General features: G+C 36.1%; 1 protein-coding gene across 1 annotated transcript in view; it reads left to right on the plus strand.

Annotated features, from left to right (window-relative positions):
- The window catches only part of LOC135843106 (zinc-regulated GTPase metalloprotein activator 1-like), a 150,654-nt gene that overhangs the window by 121,040 nt on the left and 7,089 nt on the right, over positions 1-22,525 (plus strand). Inside the window, exon 14 of the transcript XR_010558243.1 lies at positions 3,751-3,820. The gene's annotated coding sequence lies outside the window, so the exon portion shown is untranslated. The remainder of the gene's footprint in view (positions 1-3,750; positions 3,821-22,525) is intronic.

Genomic DNA, 22,525 nt, shown 5'->3' on the forward strand with positions numbered 1-22,525 from the left:
AATATGAAAAAAAAGCACAACGCAAATTTGAAAAAAAGCACAACGCGAATTTGAAAAAAATCACAACGCGATTTAGAAAAAAAAGCACAACGTGAATTTGAAAAAAAGCACAACATGAATTTGAAAAAAAGCACAACACGATTCAGAAAAAAAAGTACAACGCAATTTTGTAAAAAAAGCACAACGCGATTTAGAAAAAAAAGCACAACACAATTTAGAAAAAAAAGCACAACGTGATTTCGAAAAAAGCACAACGTGATATTTTAAAAAAAACACAATGCAAATTTGAAAAAAAGCCAGGTGATTTTTAAAAAAAGCACAACCCTGCTTGAAAAAAAAGCACAACTCAATTTAGAAAAAAGCACAATGCAATTTTGAAAAAAAAGCACAACGCGAATTTGAAAAAAAGCACAAGCAATTTAGTAAAAAAAGCACAACACAAATTTGAAAAAAAACACAGACAATTCTGAAAAAAAGCAGAACATGAATTTGAAAAAAAAGCACATCGCGAATTTGAAAAAAAGCACAACACGAATTAGAAAAAAAAGCACAATGCAAATTTGAAAAAAAAACACAAGCAATTTTGAAAAAAAGCACAATGCGAATTTGAAAAAAATCACAACGCGATTTAGAAAAAAAAGCACAACGCGAATTTGAAAAAAAAGCACAACGCGAATTTGAAAAAAGCACAACGTGAATTTGAAAAAAAAGCACAACGCAATTTTGAAAAAAAAGCACAACATGAATTTGAAAATAAGTAGCCTTACCATGTGATTTAGAAAAAAAAGCACAACGCGATTTTGAAAAATAAATTCGAAAATTGAACAATAGAAAAGATTTTAGAACCCCTGTGGTGTTACATAAATTTCAAAATTTATCTGACGTCGGCTTTGCTTTTGTTGGCTTTGCTTTTGATATGGCCCTTTTCCCCTTTTTATTCTTTTTTTGGTACAAATTTTTGTAATTAATTGCAATTACTCAAGAAGCTAATTGAGTAATTGCAATTATAATATAGGGCGTTGAATGCCTCACGTCATGCCGCATCTACGTAAGGAAATTTCTACTGTTGAATAGCTGAAATTTCGATCACTGAGGTTTCAGATCATGCCACCTCGAGTGGTTCTCTTGCAGAGTATCGTAACAGGTATTGAAAGTAGTGAAAATAGAGAAAAGGTAGTGATTTTAGAACTGGGTAGTGAAAGTAGGGAAAAAGTAGTGAATTTAGTCAAAAAAGTAGTGAAACCATGAAAAAATTCTGACGCGAAACAAAAACCTTCAAATTATTGAGAAAAAAGTTCATTTTTAGATGAAATTGGGCAACTTGTTTCTTTATAATCTTGATTGAAATTGAAAAAATATTTTAATAGCATACAATTTTCTTCCAATTTCTATTTTTTGGACATTTTTCTGTGAAAAATTTGACTGTTGATTTTTTTGTGTGTGTGAAGGGGAGGGGGGTGTTGACTTAAAAAAATCCGTTAGATACTATGTCTTGTCAGTTTAACTAACTATGTTCTCCCCCCCTCAAAAAAAATAAATTTTGAACTTTTTACTCAGAATCGATTACTTTGCAGATGGTTTTTCAGGGAAGGAGGAAAACCTTTGCCTCAATTTAAAAAAAAATATATTCAAAATTTGGGAGTGTTTAAGCCCTTTTTTCACCCATTCCAAGTCTTTTATGTGATACCCTAAATCAAAGCATTAATTTCATTTCACACAAATCAAATAATCTCACATTATGTTGGTTCTATTTTCAAAAGTTTTCAGGCTCACAATTTCCTATCCAGTTTTAGAGAGCTAAAAACATCAATGTTGTAACAAAATTTTTGAAAACAGAAGAATCATCCCGTATTTTCAGAATTCTGAGTTAAATGAGTATTTTCATGCGTCAATTAATATTTTTGAGTGAAGAAAACATGAGTGATGGTGTGGTGGGTGAGGGAGTTCTATACCAACTTGCCAAAGTTGTAAGCAAAGTACTCATTCACTCCCCCAGTATTCCTACGTATTTAAGGTACGTGAGTAGTTTTCTGTGTCTGCAATTCTGCATCTCTTGCATCTCCATACACGAATAACACAAGCACGAGTCGATAAGCGAGAGCTTTTTAAGTACCATACTCGCGTACTGTTCACACTTATTCGCGGTATTATAAGCTCGTAATAGAGGGACGATCGTTTCGTTCACGTTCAACGCGCACACCGCACACCCAAACAATAGACACGCCTAAATACGCTTACCCTATTCATTTCTTTCGTCCAATCCAAATATGTAAGCTATGTACACAGACACAATATAGAGGATGGAATGAGAGAAAGAGAAAGAGAGAGAAAGACCTTATAATACTTACTTACTCGTATATACACTTAACTAACTGAACGAGCTTGTATTCGTATGCCTACTTTCATTCCTGGTGCCATGTAATGGTACCTATGTGATGTGTTGTTTTGTTCACAAGACTGCTCGTATCCCAAATTTCGGGTTGTAGAAGGGGGGGGGGGGTGTCTCAAGGTATGAAAAATTGCCATCTATGTTCAATGATACTTTGTGGCAATTTTTACTGGTATATACGAGTATTGAGTTAGAATAAGTTATGATTTTTTTAAAAATGAGCCAAGACTTGCATATGTTCATATTGTTCATGATCTCTTTCCCCTCCCCCTCAGACAAACTCTCAGAAAAAGTCGAATAAGGACTACCTGCAGCTTCAATCTCGATCCAGAGGATCCAGTTTGGTATTTTTTCACGACTCGAGTGACTCAAGAAAGGAAAATTGTTTTTCACAAATTTAGCTCGAGATAACTCAAGTTAATCAAATTGATGTTGATTTGAGCACCTAATAGGCCGGGGGTGATTCCAATTTGTTGAGCAAACAACCAAGCACGTGGATAGGTACTTTATGGACTCAACGAGTAGGTGTACTTAGAATACAAATACATTAATTTTCTTCTACAAATTTTTCTCTCTATACCGTAAATACAAAAACAAAAACAAAAAAAAAACACACACGAAAACTGCAAACACAAACTTTATACTACACGGAGCTGAGAGCGAGATGAGAGGCGAGGCAGGACACGAATCGTCGAACAAATGCATTTGTCGGCGACGAGGAAAAGTTTTCGAGTGAAAAGGCGAAAGGGATGAGGGATGGGGAGGGGAGGGGAGAGAGTTCGTAGCTAGTTTATACATATATTATTGCGTAATGTAAAAACTTTAGGCAGCAGCTAATGTGTTTGATTGCTCGTGAGAGGAGACATATGGGATACGAATACGTGTTTTGTGCTTTCTCTGTTTTGTATAGATGTGATTTTCACAAAGTGGCGAACTTCGCTAAAAGCCGTTTCTAGTTATTTCACGAAGGCATTTTCTTCGCAAAAACAAACCATCGACGGCGAATTTTACAATCGCGTGTAATCCTATATATTTGTGCACGGTGAATGGGTAGGTAGGCTAAATGTAGTGGTATCGAATGGTGCGAATTGGAAATTTTGAAATATTGTACGTAGTGAGAGCTTTTTTTCCTGCTGTGTTAAATTAACTGTCTATTTGATTTTTAAATTGGGGTATTAACATTTCAGTGGGCCCAAGAACTTTCAATTTTGATCAAAATTCAGCAAAAAAATCATGTCAAGCGGAATATCGATGATTTTTTTTTTCAGAAGTGCCTTACGACAATGTAATTCATTTCTGTTTTTGTGACCGTTCAGAATTGTGAATAATTAACGAGTTTGGTCAACCTTTTTGTGTTTCAGAATTCAAATGCGTGTGAATGTGTTGAACTTCATCTGCTGTGTTGAAAAATGGATGATCAAATTACATAAGGTGAGTGGCTTTATTAGTGCGTTCCTTGTTTATATAATGGTGGAAATTTTTCTATCGTTTTTCACCACTCCCACCCAAAATGAAAAGAATGGATGGTTATTTTTACATTTTTTTCATCTAAATATCAATCTTTGTACTTGGTCGATTTTTATCAGAAACGTACTATGTTGTAATAGTGAGAGTGAGAGAGACTACGATAAGTAGTGAGGGTGATATTTACTGAGTTAGGCTAATTCTAAGAAATATTCGTTAAGAGGGAAATATTTCTTAGAGGCCTGCTTAGCTCAAGATGGAGAGACTTTAGTCAATCAAACTACACTATTCACTTAGAACAATCCTTTCGTTACCTTTTAGGGTTCAATGAAATGATAACGCAAGGAGCATTTATGTACATTTATTTTAATCACGAAATATATACAAAAATGAGCAGATTAATACCAAATAATTTACAAAGGGTCAAAACGTAAATTATTCTGTGTTGCCATGAAGATACGATGGCGTCAGCCTAACCGGCCAAGATTAGGCGGCAAGATTACAACACACGCGAGCTAGCAAGCTAGGCTCGGAATATTGGTTAAAGGGGATAAATTAAAGTACACATAAAAGCGAAATAAAACAGCTTCTAAGGTAAAAATAGATCAATTGGTAGATGATTAACACATCGCCATCTACCAATTAATACAATTACGTAAGATATAATAATAACGTAATTAGATAAATTAAGGGCGCACGTAACCCTGAATAAAAGGATACACGATTACCTAGGTTGGTCTGAGTACACTTCTGTTATAGATGTTCACATTGCCTGCCTCTCCCTGGTGACCCTAATAATAGTCGCTTCGGCAGGTCTGGGTCAGAGTTCCATTTTTGTAGGGACAAAGGCTGAGATTTCCAGATAAATCTCGCCAGTGACCAAAAAAGTACCACGATCTTACGCGGGAAATTAATGAAGATCGCGTTATTTAAAATAGTACCATGTCCGTACGCAGGAAATTAACGACGAGACACGTTATAAGTCCAAAATCACCATCTACGGATGGGTACTTCAATGTTTGGTTTCCAGAGAGCCTAGGCAGGGCTCCCTGGTCACCTATTTAGCTGGTTAGGTGAGCTTAAGAGAAACTACCACGGACTAAATACTCAAAAGACTGATTTTTCTAGCAATACGAAGCTGGAGCTGAACCTCTGCTTCGACAGAATTGTCGCACAATAGCCTTGAGCACGCCCCTACAGTAAGATTCGCATAATCTTGCCTAAGGTCGGCAAGATCATAAAACTATGTTGAGGAGGAATTACGTTAAGACCACGTATAGGTGGTCAGGGCATATCCGCTCATTACAATGTCAGACTTTTAAAAACTTAGAAAAAAATTCATCACCATAACAATAATATTTTTAAAATTTCATATTATTTTGTCTGACTTATCAGCAATTTGGAACAAATTTCGACGAATCCATGACATCAGTCAGTCTTTTAAAAACTTGTAGAAAAATGACCAATTTCTGACACTTTGACTTTAGTAGACCTAACGTTGAAGTGGACGTATAGATCTTGAGTCCGACTTTTAAGAGCTTGTAGGGTCATTCTATGTCAATTCGACCAAGAAGTGGTGATGGTGAGAGGTGTCGGCGATTTTTTTGAAACTTTTCCTGTGGAAAGACCGGCCGCATATTCGAATGTACCGATTAGTAGAATACAATAGAACCACAGGGGGTAAAAACTGTATCCGAATGTCCGAAGCAAAATGACCGCCAATGTCCCAAAAGGTGTATCCGAATGTCCAAAGTAAAAAAAACCTTGTATGACTAGGGATTCCCAAACATATCTGGGTTTTGACGAATATGGAACCCAATGGAAAGTACAACTACATACCTTGCATGTAGCATAAAAATACCTAGATAAGCGTAAGGTCGATGAAGATGGGCTCTCATGAAACCCCAAAATAGATTTATGAGAGGCCCCACTCCCAATCCTGGAATTATTATTATCGACTGTATAGCCTAAGCCTTATTGCATTTTTACTTGAGGAAAATCAGGCTAAAAACCATTGAGAAGGCACAAAAATTTACTTTTTTACAGCTGAAAAGTCTAAACCCTTAAAAGGCATATCAAGGACCCCCTCAAAACGCACATGCAAATTTTCCAGCCTTCCAAGTCGATTTGTGGGGTTTCTTTTCTCCGAATCGCTCTAAAAAGTTGATTTTGATTTTTTTTGACCCTTTATCGCCTGCTTTTGTTTCTCCCTCTCAAGAATTTGGACATACCTCAATTTTTTAGCCAAAGAAATCTCCACTCATATTTTTCAAATCCAACGTAAAATCACACAAAATATGAAATTCCTCTGGCTAAAGCTGAAATGTTCTTATAGTCCAAGAAGAGGGGGAGGGATGAAAAAAATTGTTTAATACGTATGTGCCTATTGTGCCTATAATCTTGATTGAGAACTGAAGAAAATTCCATAATATCTTTCTTGATCTTACAATTACGAGTAGATCATTTCATGACTATTAGGTATACCTTTTCTCTGATATCTAACATCTGCCTATAGGCTAGTACAATTCATTTTAATAATCTCCAAATTTTCAAAACGTAAACCTAAATGTTATTTTTCAATTTCAAAAATCAAAACAATTTGACAGGTAAGTTTTCAACTATTTTTTCAAATTTTTGAAATTGACAAAAATTATTTAAAAATTGGCACCACTGCCTAACAAAATACTTCCCTGGTTTCAGAAATGATATCTCTCTACAATTTAGCATAATTATTAATTAATGCGAAATATTTGCCAAGAAAATTTTTTTGAACTACGTACATTATATTCAACAGATGTATCTAGACCTACTTTAGAAACCCCTGTAAGCGCAAAAATCCAAACGGACATTCAGATACACTTTTTGGGACATTGGCGGTCATATTGCAACGGACATTCAGATACAGTTTTTACCCCCTCCCCCAATGGTTCTACTGATAACCACTAATCGGTACATTCGAATATGCACCGGAAAGACCTTCCAAAGGGATGACCAATGGCGCAAATCGCAGCTCTGTAGCACTTTTTTACGTAATACACACTCGTAATCTCATCATTACACCTCTGTCGCTAGATGCAAAATGTACGTCATTATGAGCGACCTAATGCCGGGTCAAACACGTACGTAATAGCCGCATTATGTACGTGGTGTTATGTGGCAACGCCGCGAAACTCGCCATTACGTACGTGTTACGTTTGGACATAATTTAACAAATTTAACCGGTGAAGTTTGGTCACTCATAGACGCACATTTTTTGCATCTAAACAACAGAAGTGTAAAATGGTGAGGTTACGAGTGTTTATTATGTAAAGCACCTTACATTACGCGATTAATAAAGTGTGTGATTATGAACTCGTGCAAAGTTACAGCGCTCGTCTTCGACTCGCGCAGTAACTTTGCACTCGTTCATAATCACCCACATTATTAATCTAGTAATGTAATGTACTATTAAAGGCTGCTAGGGGGTGTCAAAGTTTTCAGTGAACTTGAAATATCATCCATTTCAGCAGTGGATTACTCGATAACCGCGATACCTACCGAAATGGAACTATGGAATGGCTATTTGGTGATATCATAAAAATCAGTGTTACCACTTTTTTCGTACGAAAAATTAGTTCGAAAAGTTCCGAAACGTAGTTTTCATATCGTTCCGACTCTCAAAAATTCTGAAAAAAATATATTATGGACTTTTTCATGCTGAAAACATATTAAAAAATTGGGATAGCATTATTTTGTAAAGTCGATTTAAAAAAATCGAAAGTTTGCGAAAAATCCGTTTTTTTGATTTAAAACATTAAAAAAAGTTTTGATTGGTGAAGTTTTTTGACAACTTTTCCAAGAATTAACACCTTTTGACCTGGCAAATTTGGCAAAAAAAAACAGGATCTTTTTCTATCTTTTAAAAATGTTCTGCTATGTTATGCCACGTAAATTGTTGTTATTAAACCATTTTTATCGTTCAATAATATATTTCCTTTTTAAGTACGTATGAATGTACTCCCTTCCAGCCTTATTACTTAGATGCAATTTGCATCACATTTTTTAAATCTCAGAATAAGTCATGAACCGTGGCTGTAAATCTCATCAAAATAATAATGTGGTCACCCCTTTCCCACCCTCTCCTGCACAATTTGGCAAGTCTTAACATACTTTGATAGGTTCAAAGGAAGTATCTCTGCATCTTGAAGATATTTCGAGGTGAAGGTAAAACATGTGAAAATATTTATCTAGATGGAATGGCTGCGACTGAGCTGCGTCTAGAATGAATGAAACAACAGGGGGCATTTACATATGAATGAAATGTATCTTGGATATGGATGGATATTGGATATTAAAAGAGAGTTACCCTTTCGATGTGTAACTACTTATAGTTTACATTTGTATGGTTTATTGTAACGATATACTTACTTATAAAATAAGGAAATTATTTGGCTTTGGGCGGAACATACGATTATTTCATTCGTATGTAAAATCACAAATTTGCGATTCGGTTTAATCTAATGGGTCTTTTATTCTTTTGATATTTCTGCATACGAGTATATGCTTAAATCTGAAGATAAATCCTTTTATCAAATTATAAATTTGTCTATGTAAGTAGTCCTTTTGACTGGTTCATGATCTAATATTTAATAAATAAGTCGTATAAGCCTTCGAGAAATTGGGATATTTATGCATTGACGTAGGCAGTAGGAACTTCAGGTAGGTAGACAGAAGACACTTTAGATTTGATATCATAACTGTGATCATCTGATACAAAATATGCACTGGATTAATCTGCTCATTTTTTTCCTTCTTTTTATGTAACTGTCTATCTGTCTTTTTTTTTACTTCTTTTGTACATTTTATTTGAGTGTACAACTTCTGAAAAGCAACTGACAACCCTTTTTTAAGGGGAAATATTTTTTGCACGACGAAAAAGGGCATCATCACGACAAGCATTTTTTTGTTCATAAAAGGTGAATGAACGACGAAAAATGATAAAGTTCCACGCCAGATGACGCCCGACAATAAAGTATTTATGAACGACTACGATTTAATAACGAGATAAGTAGTATTCACGACAAAATAATTTCATACACGACAGAAAATTATCAGTTCAATTACAATTATATTTTGAACAAATTTTGACAAATAACCAACTGAGGGTTTCTTTCAAAAAAATTTGAGTGAAATTGTAACTCAGTAGAAGAGAACCAATTTGGCCTAAGCGAAGTGAGGGCAAAATCTTAGGAAAAAAATGAGAATTTTGAGGATAGATCGGTGATTTTCTCGGCAAATGGACGATAATTAAATACATGATTGCAAAAAATTTGAATTTTTGAAAACTGAAACCAAAATATACCTAGTTGGAATTTTTGTATTTTCTTAACTTTCTTGGATTTCTCACAATTTCTCAAGTTTTTCCTACTTTCGCAAACCCTGTGGGGGGCAAACAGTCGCCCATTAGCCCCCTTTCGCTTCGTCCTTGAGGTCAAAAGAGGAAGAGAGGTCGTCCTTCAAAGTCCACAAAATATTTACTTCTATAAACAGCAATTTATTACATACCTACTTCGTTTTTTTGGCATCATTTCAATATTTTTTAAAAGTTTATTTCTGTCGGTGAAATGCCTGTTTTTGATGGAAAAATTTTGTCGTGCATTGCCTTATATAGCAGTTTAAAGTAATAAAATGTCGTGAATTTTTTAATTCGTCGTTTGATACATTATTTTGTCGTTGGAGTACCTTTTATGTCGGGGTAAGCTTTTTATTGTCGGGAATTTCCAATTTAGTCGTGGTAATGATTTTTCTGGCGTGAAAGTGCCTATGCTTGTCGTGCTGACGCCCTTTTTTGTCGTGGTATTAAATCACACCCCTTTTTTAATGCTGCATTACTCATGTCATCGACAATCGCTTTTAAAAATGCCAAATATCTTCTTACATTTTTAATCTCGCCCAAGACGTATTCATCAAGATTTTCAATTCATTTCGTTGAAAATAGTAGAAGTCTTCAAGACGGTACAGGTGAAATTTCGTGGAAATAGAGACATTTAGGAATTGGCTGAGGGCTTCAGAACTGCTCAAAATGATTCGAAATAGTTCACAATCAATTTTTGGTGGGAGGGGGGGGGTGAAAGCATTCTTGGTCGATTTGGTGAGATTTTGGTTTTTTAGATTTTTGGCCCAATATCTACTCAAATTTGTTTTTATTTTTTTGTAATTCACTAAAAATCTAAAGATGCCCTATAGGTAGCTCTTAAAATTTTGGCTGGTTAAAAGAATTTCAACGAAAAAATTTTAGGATTAATTGGGTTCTTTTAATATTTCAATTTTTTTGTTTCAAACAAATAGTCCTGAGGCTTCTTGGCTGAATTCAATTCCGAGTCCAAGGGCTAATGTATTCATCCATCTTACATTGAGACAACCAATTTGTACATTCAAGTTTGTATTTTCACACTTATGACAGTTATGACTAAGCCCAGACATACTCGCACCTACATAAATACAATTATTATTCGTACACGAGGCAAAATGAAAAGGAAAAACTACGCGAAAAAAAGTAACTTAAATCGACAATTTCTTCCTTCTTTTCTCGTTTTATTTCTCGTTTTTTTGTTTTTCTGTACTCGTATAGTATCGAAGGAACAGGAAAAAGCAAAAATACGGAATCAAAACGTATTTAAATGTAAGTGGATGAAAGAAAATGTAAAGGCTGCTGTTTCGCTCAATTGCGTTTGTTTTCTCGGCAAAAAAAAAATCTGCTGTAAAAAACTCTATTGTTTATAACGTTTAACCTTTGACTATACGCGTAATACGAGCACTCGCACTCGCACCGGAGAGCAAGCAAAAGGAGGAAGGAAACATGGAGGAATATAACAGCAGAACAGCCAAGAGCAGCGCAGCAGCCGAAGCAGGCATACCGACAATGGCTTAAATTATGATTACTTTTTGTTTGGAAACAAACGAGTCTAACTCGTTCGAGCGCAAAACAAATCAGTTTCCTTTTCGTTTTTTTTTCTCGCGCTGTTTTTCTTTTTTGCTGCTTTTTCGTTCGGGGTTTTTTCTGTCTCGCTCGCATTCCAACTAACGAAGGGGTATTTCGTTCTCGCTCGGTTTTTTTTTACGTTTTGCTTTTTCATTTGCTTTGCTATGCTTTGCTTTGGTATAGGTAGTGCTGGTGGTGATGATGGGGTATTGAAGGGGTAACGAGACAACGAGTATGGGTATACTTATACTTACTATACATTTATACACAGCGTATACTACACTAATATGTAGTACGTCTCGCCTTCGTTTCATCTGCCCCTCCCCCCTAGCCCAGTCAGCTTTCCGCACTCGCAAATCCGCAACTTAGAGTGCTTTCCAAAAAGCTTTTTCAACAAAATAGCGTATTTTCAAATATAAATATTTCTTTATTTCTACCAGTGTTGTAATTCCTGGAATTCTTCCTTCTTTTGTAGTATAATACTCGTACAATATGCGCAGCGTATAGTATTAAATTTTTATGGTCGCGAATATACCCGTGGAGTTGTTCGTGATGTAGCTCGAGTAGATGGTATCATTTTATTTTCATTTTTCATTTTTTTTTCAATTCAATGTTTAGCTCATTTCCTTTTGTTTTTGTGCGTAGTGGCGTAGACGTTGCAATTTGCGGTTTTGCTAACTGAATCTGAATTGGCTCACATCTTAGTCCGAATTTCCGGAATCTCATTTGATGATTGGGCGTCTAAAATATGTTCTTGCTCAGGAATATGGCTTGAATGTGCGAAAGATTGATCATGAATCATACGGTCCAAAATTTGCGTCACTAGATCTCATATGATTTGTTTGAATTTTTAGGTGCTATTATTTCGCAGAAGGGAGGGGAGAGAGGGGGACTGGATGAGTGATTCCATACAACTGTACAATTTTGACCCTGTATTCACAGTTCACACATTGTTGAACTTTTGGAGCAGAAGCTGAATTACCCCAATACCATAATATTATAAGAAACGTAATTCGAGGTTCAAAATGTACCTAAGTAATTTCCAGGTTTCCACTCTTTTTTCTAAGCTCATATTAAAATTTGGGCAAAAACTGATTCATCTTTAAAATCTAAAATGAAGTTTTGAAACTTTTTCATTTGGCCAATTCAAATAGAAAAATTCAACTTTGGAAACCCCTGAAATGCTGAATGGTACTGAGATGGGAGTTGTTGTAGGTTTGTATTTTAAAGGTAGTCCTGTATAAGTTATTTAAGACCAAAATCACTTCCTCCCCCCTTCCTAAGTAATCTTTGATATACTTTCTTGTACATGAGAGACCACACAGACAGGCAGACGACCTTGAAAAACCAGACAGATGGGGCAATGACCTTGACAGGCCACGCAGACAGACAACCTCGGATAGCCAGACAAGCATGCAGGCAACCTAGAAAGGCAATAAGACAGGCAGATCAGTGACCTTGAGACACCAGCCAGGTGAACATACGACCTTAAAGAGGCAGAGACGGGTTGATGACCTTGAGGGGTCAAGTAGATGGGTCAGTGTGACCTTAATCGGGCATGAATACCCCGGGAAATCCAGTAATGCGGGTCAATGACTTTGAGAGGCCAGGCAAATAGACTACCTTGAAAAGCTAGGCATACGGATCAATGACCTTAAGAGACCAGACAGGCAGGCAGCGACGACCTTGGAAAGCCAGGTGGGTGGGTCAATGACATCAAGGGCCCGGCAGACTGTCAGGAGGGCGACCTTGGGAAGCTAGACAGGCATGTAGACAACCTTGAGAGGCTATACATATGTAGGTCAGTGACCCTGAGATGCTAGACAGATAGGTCAATGACCTCAAGAGGCCAGACATGCAGATAGACAACCGTGAGAGGCTAGACAGGTAGGTGAGTGGCCTTGAAAAGCCAGACAAGCGAGTCAATGACCTTAAGAGGGGCAGCCAGGTGACTTTGGGGAGCCATACTGAGGAGTCAATGATATTGAGAAGCCAGGCGATCGGACAATAGATGATTTTGGAGGCTAAACAGGGAGGTCAATGACCTTGAGAGGCCAGACACACTGTTCAATGACCTTAAGAGGCTAGATCAATAGGCAGACAAACACAAGGTTTTTTGGTCAATTTCTACGACATTGTCTTTCTGTTCTTTATGATGTAGTCAATTTTATAATTGGTAGACTTATTTTACGGTTTTTTGTTTTATTGTTCGGATCATCTGAGGTATTTGAGGGAGGTTTAGACATAGATTTTGTAAATGCAGATAGAGTAGTTGCAGACACAGATGACGTGATCGGTTTTGCTAATGCATTGGTGTATCTTTGATAGTTAAGATAAGACGATTTTGCTCCAATGTAGCTGCACGATTTCTCTGTTTTAATTCGAAGAATCTCGTTTTGATCTTTGAAGAATCTGCGTAATTTAGACCAGCTGGGATGATGTTCAGTACAGTTGATGCATTGAGAAGGTTTTTCACATTTAGACTCGTGTTTCAGTTCTCCACAGTTGCCACAAAGATGTATATTCAATTTGCATAGTTTAGCTACGTGACCAAATTTGAAACAGCAATAGCATTGTAATGGATTTGGGGTTGACAAATGAACTGGAATATTCAAGTATCCTAGTTTTACTTTGGTTGGCAGCCTGGACAAACTGAATTGATGTCGTTATCTTTGTGGAATTCAGAAAGTTCCTCCGTATCGAAATCTTGAAGGTCGGTACTACATATCACACCTCGGGAGTAATAAGGTCACATCTCAAAAAAAATTTATTTTGATGTTTTTGCATTTTTGGGGTTTGTATGACCCCCCTCAACCAAAAATTACACTTTGAGTTGGGTACATTATCTAGATCTCGTAAAAAACGCAAATAGCCTAACTCAAAATCCCAACAACATTGCAAGTTGTTTGGAGTTATAAGGTTACATCTCAAAAAACTCCACTTTTTTTGAGCAAATTTCGTACATACGAAGTGTTAACAAATAGTTTTGATTGTTTGTCAGTTAGAAATAGTCACAAGGAGTGCATTTTTTATTGGTTTGTACCAAATGGAAATTTTTTTTTAAATTGATCACTTTTCAGAAAAATGAATTTGCACATATCATGAAATTTTAGTTTTTTGAGAAAAACTCAAAAACTAAGCACTCTAGAAAAAAACTAACGACATTATGTCGATTGGAAATTTAATTCTCGACAACTTTGTTGTCATGAAATTTTTTTTGGACACTTCCTTTTGCCTCCACATCAACTTTAATGAAAGGTTCTAACTCAAAATGTTTTCCAAACATTGAAATATTTCCTCTTTAAGATTTTATTTTTCAAAGTGTTCTTATGCTATAAATGAAGGTAGGATACCAGATCTTTAAAATGAGGTGCTATTCATTCCTCACAATTAATTATAAGTTGATAAAAATAATGAATCAAGTTTTTAAAAAAAAGAAAATCACTCTCCTGTAAAATTTCACTTTTTTGAGATGTCACCTTATTACTCCCGAGGTGCGATATAAATTATGCCTTTTGATTTATTGAAATGTTCATGTTTAGCTATTACAATTTTCCCATCGCCACACACGGTTTTTCTTGAAATTGCTGCTTCTTTACATACTGGAGATTTGATTAAATAAGATTTGTAGTGGAGTTTCTTGATTGTTATAGAAGGGTCAATACTGCTTAAGAATTTGAACAATGCGATAGCGATAGGGCTTGGTGTTTTGCCCTCAATTTTCATTACTAGGAAAACGAATGGCTCAGATGAGCCATCAGGGTATGCCATTGGTAGGATTGCTATGCAGAATAATTTTCAGACAGTAGGTACTTAAGAGATGTGTACAGCTCGACGTCTAAATGAGGAATGATTGCGAAAGTTTGTCATTTATTTTTGACCATTTTCCTGACTCTTTCACAAATTAGGCTTTCAACCATTTTTAAATAATTTATGATTTATTTTGTTGAATTTTGACGATATGTGATGCGCTCTGTGAAACAGGACCACAAGTTGGAAAAATCAAAATTGATTTTTTTTGCTTAATTATCAGAGGACTTCATTCCGAACATTTTGAGATTGAAAAATACCCGAGACACAGCGCCTCAAAGTTTCAATTTTGAAAAAATGCTTTTTGAGAAAAATCAGTTCAAAGTTTTTTTGTGTTTCCGAGCACATATTATTTTTTTACTTCAAAACCACTTTACATATCAATCTGAAATTTTAATATGTGTATCCTGGGTACCATGCGATGCTGTAAAAAAAAAATTACGTTATATGGATGGATGGTTCTGATATTATGCAAGGCATGCATAAATTCATTACTCACAAAAGTAGGAAAATTACGCAAGAAATTTAAAAAAAAAACGTAAAAATGTGTAAAAAATGATAATTTTACAAAAACTTACGACTTGAAACAGAAATGAGTGAAAAATTTTTTTTACAATTTTTGAGGGCAGCTGTACTCGAACCCGCGACCTCCGGCATGCCAAGCTGTCACCACAGTCACCCAGCCACCAAAAACATTTTTAAAAATGAGTTTTCTAATGGTATACAACTAATTTTATTGTGAAACTAACATAAATAACAGAAAAGAGCAGAAAAACATCACCAAAACGTGATTACTGACTTGTGATCCTTTTTAAAAATCTGATATGCGCTTTTATAACACATAATTACGGACGAACTAACCAATATTTTGCGCTGAAAATTTGTACACAACTTCTTAGAAGTGTGTTCTTTCAAAATATAACTAAACTTGAAAATTGATATTTGTCATCACAATTCGATTATTTTAATGTACTGAACAATTTCATTTTCCGACTTGTAGTCCTATTTCACAGAGCGCATCACATATTTAGATGATTAATGGGCCGTTTGAATGGTTCTTCTGCCTCTTTATGTAAAATATTTTTTGTGGTAGGTACTTTTGCAAAAATGTTCTCAACATTTTTTGAGTAGTTTTTGTAATGTTTTACATTTTATTAATGTTTCTTACAATTGTGAAGATTTTCTTGAATTTTTACGCTTTTTTTTTTTTGATTTCTTGTCAAAACTGATAGGTTTTTGTGATATTTTGATCAATTTTGATGACATTTTTCGTAGGTACCTATTTCTTTTTTGTTATTTTCGACGATTTTTTGTCAATTTAAAATGCCTTTTTGGCGCTTTAAAATTTTTCTCCGTACCTATTTTTAAAATTTTTGTATGGTTTCCCTTTACATTTTCATGTTGTTTTATCAACTCTTGGGGGGGGGGGGATTGCGAATTCTTGCGATTTCAAGTTCTTGTGCACCGCATTCGGTGTACTTGATGGAAAACAATTTCACAAAGTTTTGGACACCCCCCCCCCTCCCTTCATAAACTTGCCTTGTCTTCTTATTGCAGTATTTTAGAAATATTCAATTCCTGCCACTGCAATAGACAAGTAGACTAAAATCCCTAAAGTCATGGCATTTTCGGGGAAAAAAATCAGTTTTTTACAATTTGGTCTCATAAAACGTTGATCGATGGTAAACTGACATACCCCTTGAAAGATGCTACATATTTGAGTTTTCACATCTCTCTTGTGTATGTACATAAAGAATAAAGATCAAAATCCAAGACTACTTTTATGTACCTAGTGGGAATTAAAAGGGTTAAAAGGGTTAAGAAGGTGTCAGATCGAGCAAAAAATTAGGAAAATTTCACCAATTTATACCCAAGTTGAGTTTTTTCCATCATCCTAAACACTGCAGATGATGTTTACTTTGATAAGAGCACGTCTCATGACAGATTTCTGACCCCTAGGTGAAAGGGGAATGAAGCCAGGAGTCTTCAAAGTATGATAGTTTGTTTAAAAAAACGTTTTTCTATTTCTTAAAGTACAACGTTGAGCATAGATTGTCACCAATTTTTTTTTATGTTGTTGTGGGGGTATCCCATGAAAAATTTCATGTTTTTGGGTTCAAAAAAGGGTGAAACCAGGGGTCTTCAAAGTATAACAGCTCTAATAAAACGTATTCATGGTTTTCTTGCAATTTCTTCGCGATTAACGTCTAGAATAAAATGTTACTAGGTTTACCAACTTTAATGTGAGGATGTTGCATTACAAATTTCAGACCACCTTGGACGTCAACGAGGCAATTGTGTAAGTTATCTCCTACATTTGATAATCGGTTGGTCGCGAAGAAAGAAACCATGCGATCAATTTTTTGCACATTTTTGACATCAAAAGTTCAATTTTAAGAGAACTTCATCCAAATTCGTGTTCAGGTGGTCAAAATACTCCGATCACAACTGTTTTCGCCATCGTTGAGTAAATTCTTTCAATTTAGCATTTCTCCGAGCCTCGACCGAAAAAGCCAAGCGACGATTTAGTCGAATAATTCGCCGACAAAGATTTCTCGAATATTAAAGGGGATAATGAACAGACGAATGATTTCGGTAAGTTGAGTTTTTGTCAACTTACCTACGATAGATAGGCAGGCCTACATGAATTGTACACAGCCTATAGTGTGTACCTAGCATACAGTATACCACATCTACTGACTACCTATGGCGAATCTGGGTTCGTGTATTTAGTCGAGGTTTACATAAGTAAGGCATCGTCGGCAGCCTTCGATCGAGTTTATAAGAATATTGTGTTATTTATTGCTGTTCTCTAAGTCTATATCTATATTATCAAATAGCTCGTCAAATGTGCAGATTTAGTCAATGGGTGCGGGCGCGCACACACGTCAAGTCGCGATACCCCCGCTGGGGCATTTAACACTGATCATTCACCCTCGAATACATATCGACTATCCAGGCTTCTAGGCCTCTGTATAGCGAGCTATAGAGCAGCTTACATCGGCGTATTTAAATCGGCTACTGGGGTAAATATTTATCAAACTTATACCAACGCCAACCGAACGGAAATTATACGTACGAAATATTCTATTCAACGTTTACCACTACAATGAATTTTTCTCTAATCTGGCTCGTTTAGTACGTTCCCTTTGAATAATACGTGTACCCTGCACCCTTTCGCACCCTGTGTTATTTTTTTCTTCTTCAAATACAAATTCGTCTGCGTATTGTATAAACGTATTATTATTTAGGTATAAATAAAAATATATATACTGTACCTTGTACCGAGTAATTGTGTAGTCAATATAGCGGCGGATACACACTATACAGTGTATCTATTAGCTGGCTCCCACATTTATCTGTGGCTATATGTGTACCTAAACCCTACCTAAATCTATCTATATATACGTAGACTCCTTTGGCTTCTTTTTGATCGAAAAAGCCCCAAAATACTGCACGCGAGATCGAAAGAGCTACTTGATGTTGCGGTTCGATTCGAGCGTAGGCGTCGAAGCGTTTAAGTATAAATGGTGCACATGTAAAATATAATTTATATAAAATGAGAAGGGCGAGACGCAGAGCTAGTTTATGTCTATAGCTTTTAACTCGATAATAATTTAGATTTTAAACAAAGCGTATCGAAAAATTCGTATAGGTAATCCGCACCGCGTTCAGTCGTTTTGTAGTTGTCGCTGAGATCTGTCGTCGAAAAAGTCGCTTCATTTTCAAAGAAATGCGCTGGATGTGGCGAGAATGGCGATTAATGAAGCGAGGGTATGAACGGCACAGCCTAAAGTATTTAAAGCTATTTACTTTCTGTACTTATCGTTAGCAGATTATATAACGCGTGAAAATATCGCTCGACGGCTATTTAACTCGAAATTAATTGTCTTTCTCACCTTCTTCCACGAGTATGAAATGGGAAATGAGAGTACACGAGCAATGCTCGTATGTAGATATACTTTCATACGAGTGTACAGAAGTCTAAATCTGTATGTCTCTATGTAGAGATATGTACCTAATTTCCTCTTTGTACTTTTTATGTGGCGTGGCACGAGCGTTCGTTTGGTATTTTTTAAAACTTCAGTAGGCTTGTCGATGAGCTCGTCGTGTTGTCTCCAGGATTGAGGAGCCCCGAAGCCCACATTTTGGTATCATAAAATTATGGAATGAACAAAATACCACAAAAACCGAAATCGCCAAAAAAGGCGTAAAAATTCCAGAAAATTGTACCTATACTTATTTGTATGAAATACTAATAAAATATAAAACATTACAAAAACTATACTCACAAAATGTTGAGAAAATTTGCAAAAAAGTTTTTAAATAGCCAGAAAACCCATTCAAACGGTCAAAAAATTAAATATCATCAAAATTCAACGAAATAAATCAAAAATCATTTAAAATGGTTGAAAGCTAAATTTGTGATAAAAACAGAAAAATTGTCAAAAATAAATTAACAAACTTTTCGCAAAAAAATACCTTTAAAAAATTGACTAAAGAACATAAAAAGATTTATAAAATTGATTGTCGTGCTGTCTATCCAGCCTCTGAAGGTCATTGACCCCTTGTGTTCGGACACTCAAGGTCACTAACCTATCTGTTTAGCCTCCCAATGTCGTCTGCCTGTTAGACATCTCAAAACGATTGACCCATCAGTATGGCTTCCCAAGGTCGCCTGTCTGCAGTCTACAATTCATTGACCCGCATGTCTGGCCTTTTGAGGCCAATGACCTACTCGTCTAGCCTTTCATGGTTGTCTGCATGAGTGTCTGGCTTCCCAAGGTCGTCTGCTTGCTTGTCTGGTGTCTTGAGGTCATTGTCCCGCCTGCCTGGCTTTCCAAGGTCGTCTCATGTCTGTCTGCCTGTCTCTCTGGAAAATTTGTTATTTCTGGTGAATCAGTCACCAAGATTCACCAGAAGTCACCAGGTTTTCAAAATTGCTCAAATAAGGCCACTTCTTTAACCAAAAAGTCACCAGGGTATGAAATATGACTTTTCAACGTTCGGGTGAATTCTGGTGACTCCTGGTGAATCAGTCACCAAGATTCACCAGAAGTCACCAGGTTTTCAAAATCGCTCAAATAAGGGCACTTCATTCACCACAAATTCACCAGTGTATGAAACATGACTTTTCAACGTTCTGGTGAATTCTGGTCAATTTTGGTGAATCAGTCACCAAGATTAACCAGAAGTCACCAGGTTTTCAAAATCGCTCAAATAAGGCTACTTCTTTCACCAAAAAGTGACCAGGGTATGAAATATGATTTTTCAACGTACTGGTGAATTCTGGTGAATCAGTCACCGAGATTCACCAGAAGTCACCAGGTTTTCAAAATCGCTCAAATAAGGCCACTTCTTTCACCAAAAAGTGACCAGGGTATGAAAAATGACTTTTCAACGTACTGGTGAATTCTGGTTAATTCTGGTGAATTTTGTGAATCAGTCATCGAGATTCACCAGAAGTCACCAGGTTTTCGAAATCGCTCAAATAAGGCCACTTCTTTCACCAAAAAGTCACCAGGGTATGAAATATGACTTTTCAACGTTCTGGTGAATTCTGGTTAATTCTGGTGAATTTTGGGAATCAGTCATCGAGATTCACCAGAAGTCACCAGGTTTTCGAAATCGCTCAAATAAGGCCACTTCTTTCACCAAAAAGTCACCAGGGTATAAAATATGACCTTTTAACATTCTGGTGAATTCTGGTGACTTTTTGTGAATCACTCACCAAGATTCACCCGAAGTCACTAAGTTTTTAAAATCGCTCAAATAAGGCCACTTCTTTCACCAAAAAGTCACCAGGGTATGTAATATGACTTTTCAACGTCCTCAACAAATAAAATATGTACCACGTATGTATACATATGAATCATGTTGTATTGTTGCATTAATTATGGTACTGTACACACTCATTGTGTTGTGGTTATTTCCTTTTGTTTGCTCTAAATAGATGTTTTGTCCACCAAACTTTAACTTGAGGGACCTCAAATTCTACTGGGGGCCCCAGCATTGCAAGGGCCCCTATTGCAGCCGCAATAGCGCAATACCTACGTGGGCGCCACTGACCCAAATTTCCCCTCCTAAGGTACTTCCAATGATAAACTTTTTTTCTGGATGATTTTCAACTCAAAATGAAAGTCTCCACTAAAAATTGGTCAAAATCCACTGAAATTTTCTATTCGCGATGCATCCTAATGCCCTTGTCTCAAAACCCAGAACATTGATTTCGCAACTTTGAGACGTATATCCACCCTTCTGCCCCAACACTCAACCTAAGCCTAATTATTCAAACTCGAACAGGAAACAGCAGACCTTCGAGTCGGCACTGACAACCCATCCCAAAGAAGGCGTAAAGAAAACGGTCTCGAGAAGAAAAACACCATCCAGCAAAGAAAAGAAGAAAAAAAATAATAAAGAAAGCGAGAGGTGGAAATAGACAAATTAGTACATAAAAATGTGCTTATAGTAGCATTAGCTGCTTACACAGCTGTGTCGATATACACGTAGAAAAATGCTAAATACTGTAATCGTAACGTAATCGTAATACGGGACCCGCACGTAACTACTCTCATCCAAAATATTTACTTAGATTGTTAGGGCTTCGGCATCGCATCGGTCTGGGCTACTCGATGCTGCGCTCGGCTGACGCTATATTTTGAAAATTTCACGTTTCCTCCTTCCTGTTTTAATTCGGTGTTGTTTTTCGCGTTATTTATCTTGCGTATGTAAACACGAGTTGTTTTTACACCGCCCGATGATATATTTTACGTTTGTCTCGTGTAGGTGGATTTGCTCCTGCTTCCCTTCGTTTTCGTCTTCATCCCATTTGATGTGAGCAGAGCTTAACATTCTTATGGAAATGATGAGGTACGAGTAGCTACCTCACAGTTCCTGTATTACGCATAGACTTAAAAAGTGTGCCGACTTTTGCCACGCTATAGTGATCGTGATCGTCTCTTTTGAGTTTTGACGTCGACTATGAAAACAACCAAAAGGACGGATTACAAACTAAACCTTTAGGATTAGAGGTATGTGCACATATCGTAACAGGAAAGGAAACTTATTAGGCCCTGATATATGTACGTGTGTGTGTGCGTGGATGTACAGCAATTACTCATGACCAGTGTATATGTAAGTACATATCGTAGGATGAGTATTTTGCCAATTTTACAACACTATAGCAGTACCATATCATCGCATAGTGTCACTTACTTTTTAAAAATATTGTTTTAAGCCGTCTAAATGTGCGCTACGTTAACTGTGTAACTCTTTAATTCTCGCTGTCATCTCGTTAAATTATTAAACCGTCGCGACATAAATAAAATAGGTAGGTAGTTAGTGTGTAGTTAGGTTCTCACTTCTTATTCGACTCATACGAGTACAAATCGTACACATGGGCACATTGTGTAATAGTACATGGATATATCTATGGGAATACACAGACACACACACAGAGATATCATACCACTGCAATATTCAAGTGGCTTATATTTGTACTGGTGTATGTTGAAGTATTGTTATTTTTATTTATGGATCATGTTTAATAAACTTTTATATTTACAATTAGATGAATATAATGTACATACATTATATGACACGAGTACACAGAGAAAACATGGACAACCTAATTGCTAATGTCACATGTGTGCTCTTGAATCTTTTAAAATGAATGAGTACCTATCCACATAACAAGAAAAAATCCTAAACGATGGAAATTGTTTCGGATTTTGACGATATATGTATTTTACCTACAGTATTACATTTTTTCAACATTTTAAGACAATTTTTGCAGAATTTCACTAAATTTTTCAATTATCAATTTCAAAAATTTTTTGCAATATACCCATGTGTTGAATTTTGGAAGAAATTATTGATTTTTTTTATTCAATATTTTGAGC

This window comes from Planococcus citri, chromosome 4 (assembly GCF_950023065.1).
Source record: "Planococcus citri chromosome 4, ihPlaCitr1.1, whole genome shotgun sequence".
Classification (NCBI taxonomy): Eukaryota; Metazoa; Arthropoda; class Insecta; order Hemiptera; family Pseudococcidae; genus Planococcus; species Planococcus citri.